The sequence below is a fragment of the Lutzomyia longipalpis genome, chromosome 3 (assembly GCF_024334085.1).
Source record: "Lutzomyia longipalpis isolate SR_M1_2022 chromosome 3, ASM2433408v1".
Taxonomy (NCBI): Eukaryota; Metazoa; Arthropoda; class Insecta; order Diptera; family Psychodidae; genus Lutzomyia; species Lutzomyia longipalpis.
Window position 1 is genome coordinate 19,782,920 of NC_074709.1, and position 9,790 is coordinate 19,792,709.

The 9,790-nt window shown below is 35.9% G+C and overlaps 1 long non-coding RNA gene across 1 annotated transcript; it reads left to right on the forward strand.

Annotated features, from left to right (window-relative positions):
* The first annotated feature begins 8,659 nt into the window (after positions 1–8,659).
* Positions 8,660–9,277, forward strand: LOC129792515 (uncharacterized). The gene is made up of 2 exons (XR_008750813.1): positions 8,660–8,981; positions 9,047–9,277. It is a non-coding gene; the product is annotated as an uncharacterized LOC129792515 (long non-coding RNA).
* Positions 9,278–9,790: the final 513 nt, after the last annotated feature.

Genomic DNA, 9,790 nt, shown 5'->3' on the forward strand with positions numbered 1-9,790 from the left:
CCTATACTGTATGTACGTGGTATAGCCTCGCCGCTGGATCGCCACCTCGTAATACCCCATCGTCTGGCGGGGGTTGTGCGATGCCAAGTGTGACGATAAATGGTGAATACTGGGAGCGCAATGATGATGAAAATATTGCATGAAAACACACAACCCTTTGGTCAACATTCTGCATTTATGGCGGTCTCGGGGTGGCTAATTGAATTGTGGGTATGTGAAACAGTCGAAATTTGATTTTCTGACTGCTGGCGATATCATCGCGGGAATATCATTTTATTATTACGCTGTAAATGTTGCCCATGCTGTGTATTTTAATACACTGCCACCGCGCACTCCCTCAATGGACTTCCCATATAATCCAATGATGCAAATAAATTTGTTTTCAATAAAACTGTTTAACTGTCGGCAATTTATTCACCATATAGCTTCTCGATTTATGTAATTTATTTGCATTTTATTACCTAGACCAAATTGCAGTGAATGGGGATTCATATGTATATATTTTCCAGCTATTATCATTGCCATTCACACGTCCTACAATGTTTCAAGACAACATCTTACTAGGATAGGAGTCACTTAAGGCAATGGCAATATTGAGATTTTACCCGCAAAAATTTTGATTTTTAAAGGATTTCATTCATTTTACTTCTAAAACGATTAAAAAGTTTGGGAATCAACTATGATTTTTTAAACTTATGCAGCTTATAATAATAACGTGTTGACAGCACAAGTATTCAAGTTAGACTTTTATTTCATACATTTCACATACCTACCTACATTACATTTTCCCCCTTTTTAGGTTATATTTCACTAGAAATTCTATGAGACATTCTAAATGCTTCTTTAAACCTCTGATGCTTCACCGGAACTTTCTCTGTGCTAGGTTTTTCAGTGTTTTGTGTGCTGGATTTCGCAGGGGCATACGTTATTGACGTGTTGGCAGTACGAGAGTTCAACTTAGACTAAAAATTTCATACATTTCATATACATTACAGAGGTATGGCTTTGAAACCTTTGAACAATTTTTCATAGGACAATAAATTAGGTCGGAAATTATTTCATAAGTGTTTCGCCTCTACCATGGAAAAGTATGGAAACTTCATAAGAAATACAACGTTACAATAGTTTTTCATGGGAGAGGCGATTTATTTTATGTATGAAAAAAATCATGCATTCTAGTATAAAAAATGCAACGTTTATGGAACTAATTAATAAGTTCCAGTGTGAAACAGGCAATCAAAAATGTCAATTAATTCAGCAAATGTTAGATGAAGTCAGTCGGCCAATTTTATGTCCAGTTAAGAATTTCCCGATTTCGATTTTATGTATGCTAGGATCGAAAATCCAGCTTCACAGTTGTAGGTTGTGCCGAAAGCAATGTTCATGGAGTTTTGATTTTGTGATCATTAAAAAATATCTTATTAGGTCATTTTTATCGAATGTATCTACCCCGCTTTATCATTTCTCGGTTAAACTCTTTATATGCATTAAATTCAATGAGTGAAAAGAGCTTAACCAAGATATGATTAAGTGGGGTATGCCTCACGTTTAAACGAAAAAGTTAAAAGAAAAAAATAAAGGAAATTAATATTAATTTAGGTAATTTTCCATTAAATCCGGCTAGAAATATTTGGTTTTTTTCGCATCCGGTGGCCTATCCGGCACGAAATCATTTCCGGCAGTCAATCCTTTAATTGAAGTTCTTAAAGAAGCGAGTCTCTTGTTATATGAACCAGGAATTTCGAACAATTCTAGAAATAAAAAAAATAAAAAAATGAAATAAAAGTCAATCATAACGCGTCCAGTTATAAGAGTTGGTGTCCCACAACGTGTAGAAGTTTTATAATGCGTTGTAATACTATTTGTGAGTAAGTATTAGAAGGCAAAGTTGATTTTTTATGAAATTCAGTAATTTGATGGATAAAAATGGTCATATCTCTGGTTCTTCAACACCTACAGAAATTTCTTGACTAGTTTTGGAAAGGTATTAAAACAGGCTATACATTGACATAAATTTTAATAATTTTCAAGGTCACATCCAGAACACAAAATGGCGGATTTTTGTTTCACCAAAACAGTTTTTGGCATTTTTTATCCTAAAGGAATAATTCTAGAGGTTTCTGATGTTCTAGAAAGTTGTAGATAATTGCAAAACCTTTAATTTGATACTAATATGAGCAAGATCGGTCAAGCGGTTCAAGAGATATGGCTCTTAGAACTTTTCAAATTCAAGAATTTTTCAAATGGCCATATCTTCTAAACAGCGACATAGATTTTCTTCATTTTCGGACTGGTGAAAGATATTGAGTCAGACTACAACATATCAAAATTTAAAAGATTTGCCTAATGGGGATTCGGAGATATAGCCCCTTAAAGTTAGGCAATTTTTGTTTTTGACTTTAGCGCCTCTTGCGGATGTTTTGGAAACTTGAAATGTTCTAAACAGTTGTAGGGCTTCTTGAAACCTTTCATTTGATACCAAGATGGTCAAAATCGGTCAAGCCGTTCTCGAGTTATATTGAAAAAACACTTTTTGCTTTAGGCCGCCATATTTGCTAAACCGCTTGACCGATTTTCAAGTATGAGTTATCGATGAAAACGTCTCACTGAGCCCTACAACATACTAAAATTTCAGACCTCTAGCTCTAAGGGAAGTGGTTGACACTATTTCAAAATGGCGGACGGCGGCCATCTTGGATTTTGAAAATACGAAAAAATGAAAATTTACACCCACATTTCTATAGAAAACTTCAAACCGGAAGTCTCTATCTGTTACCGTTCTTGAGCTATAAGGCAAAGTTTGGGCGACCGGCCGGCCGGCCGGCCGGCCGGCCAGCCGGCAGGCCGGCCGGATCAAAAATTTTCCACCACCATTTTTGGAATGTGGGTTGTCTGAAACGTGCTCATACCAAGTTTGAGCCCGATCTGAGGTGGTCAGTTTTTCCGACCATTACAATACTTGGTGTTGGCCACGAAGTGGAACACCAACTAATAATATAAAAAGTAATAATTAAATTTTACCCCTTGGATCAAGGCCTTCCTTCTTTTCCAACTCGATTATGTATGTTTTCACTTTCTGTTCGTAACCACGAACTTTGTCCTCATACGGACCTTTCATTTCGAGTACCGCATCCGCCAAGTCCATGGCTCGGTCACGGTGGTCAAAATATTCCTTGGAATTTATACTTTCCGGTGATTTTTCTTGAAATTATTTTTTTTATTTGATCTGCACTTATTTTTGACGCCAAATGACAGAATTTCATTAGATGACCCCTAATAAACATTTAAATACTGTGAGTTTCTAAGGTAAGCAGTAACCCAGATAAGCGAATTCGAGGGTTGGAAAATACACTATACTAACTCATTTTTGTTGATTTTCAGGAGAGCGATTTGAAGTTTGAGATTTACATTGCTTCTTATGTAAAACTTTTTACAGTTTTCGCTGTAACTTTGTAGTAGGGAACAAATATTCGAATTTGTCCTTTTGAGGGAAGATGAAGGACATCAAAAGCTATCGAAAAATGCGTTAAAAATATACTATACTTACTCGACTTAGTATAGTGTATTTTCCGACCCTCGAATTATGCCCAGGATTTCGCGAAGTCTGGACTTCGTGTTATGAAGTGTTATGAAAAGACAACACATGTCCAACTATTATTTATGATATTTGACTTAAGGAGCTTTATAAGTCTTTCTTTAATTAAATCCAGTTGAATTTTATTTAATTAAGAACATTTTTTTGTCTATTTTAATCCATCAAAGTTAATGAAGTAAAATTGCCGTCTCCATTGGACATTAAATTCAATAAATTCCAATTCAAATTCAATAGTTAGAGGCCATTTCTTCTATGTTTTTTTTTGCAAAATCTTCCTCCCATTCCTCTTTAATTCTGAATTCTTTAAGACGTTAATTTCTATTCTTATTTGAACAAATAAATTTAAAGGCTGAATTGTAAAAGCTTCTAAACCGGAACGTCCCATCTACGCTAGGTTTCTGGGCTACCAATAAATAAGGCTAAACGCCTTTCTGAGCACCCGCATAAAATGTGACTCCTTTGAGACAATCCTCGGATGCATTTTGAATAAACCAAATTTTCTAAGGGCTCTCATCTTCCCATAAATATGCAGAAATTATTTGTAAGACATGGAAAATTTACACAAGTTTCTTTTGTCGACTGCATATATACATACCTAGGTAGTTACTTAGCCTAACGTACTGAGTTTTCTATGACTGCAAAATAGATTCTCTACACTTGCATTTTCAGTCAGCCAAAAACTTTCCGGTGGAGGCTGTGTCTTTGGGGAAATTTCATGTAAAAGCAGCAAAAGTTGGTGGTAAATTGATTTTTATGATTTGGATGCCAAGAGAACTTCTACATTCTGGTTTTGAGAATGGAAATGAAATTGCAGAAAGGTATAGGTGGGAGGTATTTTGTGTGCTCCACAGATGACTTTATGTCATTTTCATTCTTCTTTTCCACTGAAAATTGAATTAAATTGTTACTGAATTTTTGGATTTGTTCTCAAGGAATGCATCGCCTTTGAGGAAGGGGGTGTTGGGGATGGAATAGAATCTAGGTGTGACAGATATGATACTGCGGAAATGTTTGACAATTTATCCATTTTATTTTCAAAATGAGACTTATCACAATGTATGGTATCTGCACCGTGGAAAATACTTTTCATCAGAAGATAATTTGTACCCCATATTATTGTGAAGATAACAAGTAAAAGGGGTTGAGGGGGGGGCGGATGCAACACCACTGTGTTCCTTCTTGAAGATTATCCCTGTGTCTCTCAATTTGTAACAGACAACTGAATTTCATGGTACGGTTAAATGTGATTACAATCGCACAATGAGGAGACGACTGATGTGTGGGTGGCATAAATTGCAAAATGAACGCGAGAAATTTGCTACAAGTGTGACATTAATATAATGCATCACGGAGAACATCTCTCCGCCATATATACTACTCCCACATACACCTCCCCGCAATTGCTAAAACCCTCTTCGCGTCGAGAAAATCCCATCCATTCTTCTTCCCGCGTGTCTCTTGAGGTTGCGCAACCAAGAAATTATAGAGCGTCGAAATTTGCATATAATCAGCGTTGTTGCACAAATGGCATTATCCCTGTTTTTCTTCTTATACATTCCTTTTTTTTCTTCTTCGCGATTCCATATCGCATATCATATCCTATCTTCCTTTGCAAAAAAAATGCAACCATACAGCAATTTTCTCCTCGGAATTTTGCGCTTTCTGTTTTCTGCAATTTCAGATTATTCCAATCTTTCGTTCTTTTTTTTTTTTTCAACTGAAAATATTTTCTCGGAAAATGCATAGTTTCGTCGTTTTTTTTCTTGTGAAGCTCTTTATCGGAATTCAGCGCTATATGTCCTTGCTGCAAGAGTATTTTACACACCCCCGCTTGATGTCTTCAGAAACATCAAAAGAGGAATATATTCCTGAAATGAGTGACAATTTAAACGGTTCATGACAGATTTTTTAAATGAAGAATCCACAGAGATGGAGAGTTGCAAAAAGCTGATTAGTTAAAAGAAAAGCTCTTTTTTAGAGGATATCGTGGCAAAAAGAGTCACTAAAGAGTTTAGAAAAAGCTCAAAATATCATTTTGAGAAAGCGAAATTGCTCATTTTTAGGACATTTTTAGCTGTGATTCTTTCGAAAAAAAGAATAGCACAGCTTCTGTGTACCACCCAAAAAGCAATGTGGTCCGATCGGGCTCAAACTTGGTATGAGCACGAATTTACTCTACAACTCTTTCTCAGATCATTTTGTTCATATCTGTGAAACATGATTTTTTGAGCTTTTTCCAAACCCATAACTGATTCTTTTTGCCCTGCACTTCCCTATGAAAGGTGTGGTGCCCTGGGCCCTCCTGGTCCCCACAGACGGCACTTCTACACACTCACGAGGTGGGCACCCTCGCTGTCACTCGGCAGCCCTATTGTTTAGCTGAGAATAGCTCTTCATGTTTTTCTTCTATTCTCTATCTATATGTGGACCTTCCACTTGGAATCCCGTTATGTCCAAGACTCATGTTGCCTAACAACAAAGGTTGAAGTCAGCTTGTTTCCCGGTACGACTACCTTCATTATTACCCTGTTCTCATCTTGAGGTCCTTATGACATCGCATCTTTCTACTATCTTCTCTCTCTTTCCTTTCTTCTTTTTTTTTTCAGAATCCCTGTCTGTTTCCTCTTTGAGGTCATTCCTTGAGATACCCTTCGTCTCAGGTTCTTACAACCCATTCCTCTTCATTATCGAACTTTTTTTTTTTTTTTTTTTTTTTTTTTTTTTAAGCTTCAAAACATCTAACTTTATAACCTCAGGAAACCTCTGGTATTTCATTCTCTTCTTCTCTTAATCAACTTCCTTTTCTTATTTCTTTTCTTTCCTTTTGCCTTTTCCTTTTTTCTATTTCTCTTGTTTTCCTTTCCATTTTCTTTTATTCTTCTTTTCTTTCCTGTGTTTTCTCTTTCTCTCCTTTCCTTTTGCCTTTTACTTCTCTTCATTATTTCTTCTTTCCTTCTCGTTCTTTCCTTATTTTTCCCCTTTTCTTCTTTTCCTTTATTACTTTTGTTTTTCTTTCTTTTTCTTTCTGTTCTTCTTTTACTTTTCTATTTTGTTGTTGTTGTTAATACATTCTCTTTCTTCTTCTTTGTCTGTATTTCTTTTGCAATTTCTTTTCTTTATTACTTTTTCTCTTTTCTTTCTTTCGCTTATTCCTTATTTCCTTTCCCTTATACGTTTTCCTTTTACTTGTTTCTTTATTTCCTTCTTTCCTTTTATTTCTCTTTTACATATCTTTCCATCTTTTCTGTCTTTCCTTCTTTGTCATCCTTTCCTTTTATTCCTCTGTCCTTTCTTTTTTTTCCCATCTTTTATTCCTTTTATTATTTCCCCTTTTTCATTCATATATTTCGTTTCCCTTTTCTTCTTTGTCGTTTTTTTTTTTTTTTTTTCATTTATTCTTTTCACCTTTTTCTTTTCTTTCCTTTTCTTTCTCCTTTTCCTTTCTTTCCCTCTTTTCTTGATCCATTTATATACCTCTGTCCTTTTCCTTTTTATTTTATCTTTTTTTTTCTTTTTGTTTCTTTGTTTCCTCTTTACTTCATTTTCCTTTTCGTTTTTCTTTTCTTTTCTTCTTTCTCTCGTTCATTTCACATTTCTTTATTTCTCTCTTTTCTTCCTTTTACTTATTTCTTATTTCTTCGGTTTTTCTTCTTTCCTTTTCTTTCTCCTTTTCCTTTCTTTCCCTCTTTTCTTGATCCATTAATTACCTCTGTCCTTTTCCTTTTTATTTTATCTAATTTTTCTCTTTTTTGTTTTCTCTTCATTTACATCTCTTCTCTTTTCCTTTTTCTTCCTATTTTCTCTTTTCCCTCTTCGGTTTTATTTTTCTCTGCTTTTCCTTTATTTCCTGTCTTCTTGTTTCTTTATTTTCTTTTCTTCATTTCTCTTTTTTCTTTTCTTTCTTTCCCTTTCATTCTCTTTCCTTCATTTTCCTTTTCCTATTTTTGTATTTTTTCTCTTCACTTCATTTTCTTTGCTGTTCCTCATTTCATTCATACCTTTTTTCATTTTTCCTCTTTTCCTGTTCTGTCCTTCTCTTTACTCTTTATTCTTGTTAATTTTCTTTTTATTATTTTCTTTTCTTCTTGGTTTCTTTGTTTTTCTTCTTTTTCCATTTTTTTTTATCTTTTTCAGTAAGGATATTTTTCAAACATCCACACAGCTCTTCCGGAAGATCTTCCGGCAAGCATTCAACTGCTCTTCTTGAGCGGCACACATCCTTCAGGTTGTGCTTCTTTTTCCCTCTCAAGCGTTTTTCATGTCCCTTCTGGACGTCTCTGTGCCCCTTCCGGGGGTCTTTGTGTCCCTTCTGGACGTCTTCGTGCCTCTTCTGGGCATTTCCGTGTCCTTTCTGGACGTTTTCATGCTCATTCTGAGCGATTTTATGCTCTTCCTGAGCAATTTTGTGTTCCTTCTGAACACACTTATGCTCTTTCTGCTCCTTTTGAGCGTCTCTCTGCTCTTTCTGAGCGTCTACGTGCTCCTTCTGAGCATCTTTGTACTCTGCTGAGTACTTTTTCGTTCCTTTTGAACATCTTCTCGCTCATTCTGAGCATTCTGTACTCTTTCTGAGTACCCGTGTGTTCCTTCAGAACATCTTTCAGCTCATTCTGAGCTTATTTGTACTCCTTCTGAGTACTTTTGGCTTTTCTAGCCCTTCCGGTAGTCCACCGGCACTATTTTTGTTTACTTTTTCTCATCGGAGAGAACATAACCTCATTCAGAGATTTCTGTTTCTCTCCGATTTGCGAGATTTTGGGTGTTTTTCACACACCCTCCACCTCGTGAGTACTCACCACGGATCCCATCCTCGTCGCCACTTGTGGTGCCCTGGGCCCTCCTGGTCCCCACAGACGGCACTTCTACACACTCACGAGGTGGGCACCCTCGCTGTCACTCTAACTGTCACAGTGACACTGTGTGTCTGTTTCATACATGTTTCATGTATGTATCACAGATCACCACAAAAGGAATGATTTTTTAAGAGAATTTTCAATTAAAAACTAAAATATTTTACCAATAAATTAAACAAAGAAAAAAATCCAAAATTTTCATCAAAGTCTTCCAGTTCCAATTCTCGGTAATTGAGAATAGATCACGACAGAAAATCGTGCTACTTGTGCAAAGAATGCAAAAATAGTCTCTCAGCAACGAAGTTTGGCTTATTCGTTGCTACCAGGTAAGTGATAAGGATTGCACGCCTGGAGTCTCCCCATAGAGACAGTCTTCAACGTGTAAGCCTTCATCGTCACCGCGATCACGACAATTTCAGTATAAAAACCCAGACAATTCCTTCAGTCAGCACAGTCAGTTCACAACTGAAGCAACCAAACCAACTAATCCAAAATGATGAAATTCCTGATCTTCGCTTTCTTCATTGCCTTCGGTGAGTTGCTCAACCAGACAAAATCTTGAATTATTTAAGCTCTAATATATTTTCTTTCAATTTAGCCGTGGCTACCGCTTTCGCCGAGCCTGAGCCAGCTCCTCGTCCAGCTCCTCTTCCTGCTGCCTACCCTCAAGGCGGATATGGTTATGGATACGCTCCTTATGGAGGATATGGTTATGGCCCATACTACTAAACCCCACAAAACTCCGGACAGAGATGGAACTACATGCAGAAACATACAATTTATTTCTCAGAATAGTGAAGTCTCACAAATAAACTAAATGCAATAATAACTTAACACTCTTTTAATCATTCATAAAGGGTTTTCTTTCTTGTTGTAAAGGGTTAAGATGAAAAAAAAAATTGCCAAACAACTTTACCATTTCCTATTAAAAAAAATCATTTTTATAAAGTGACGTCATTCATTGCATTTTTGGGTAAATCTTTGCCATTTTATACCAGCTGGTTCCATTAATTGAAAATGAAAATTCTGTTTAGAATTTTTATTTTATTTTTAACTGTGTTTTAAACATCAAATGAAATATTTTCATCGATGACTCATACTTGAAAATCGTTTAAGCCGCTTTTCCAATATGGCCGCAAAAAGTTTCCCAGAGAAAATAATGAAAATCACTTAACTTAAAAACGACGACTGATTTTGATCAAATCGGACTCAAATGAAAGCTCTCAAAAAGCTCTACAACCGCCTAGAACTTAATCACAGCTAACGCGCGAGCAAAAAAAAATCCTTTTACAAAATAAAATTTATTATTCATACGATAATACACAATATCGCGTCTTTTAGC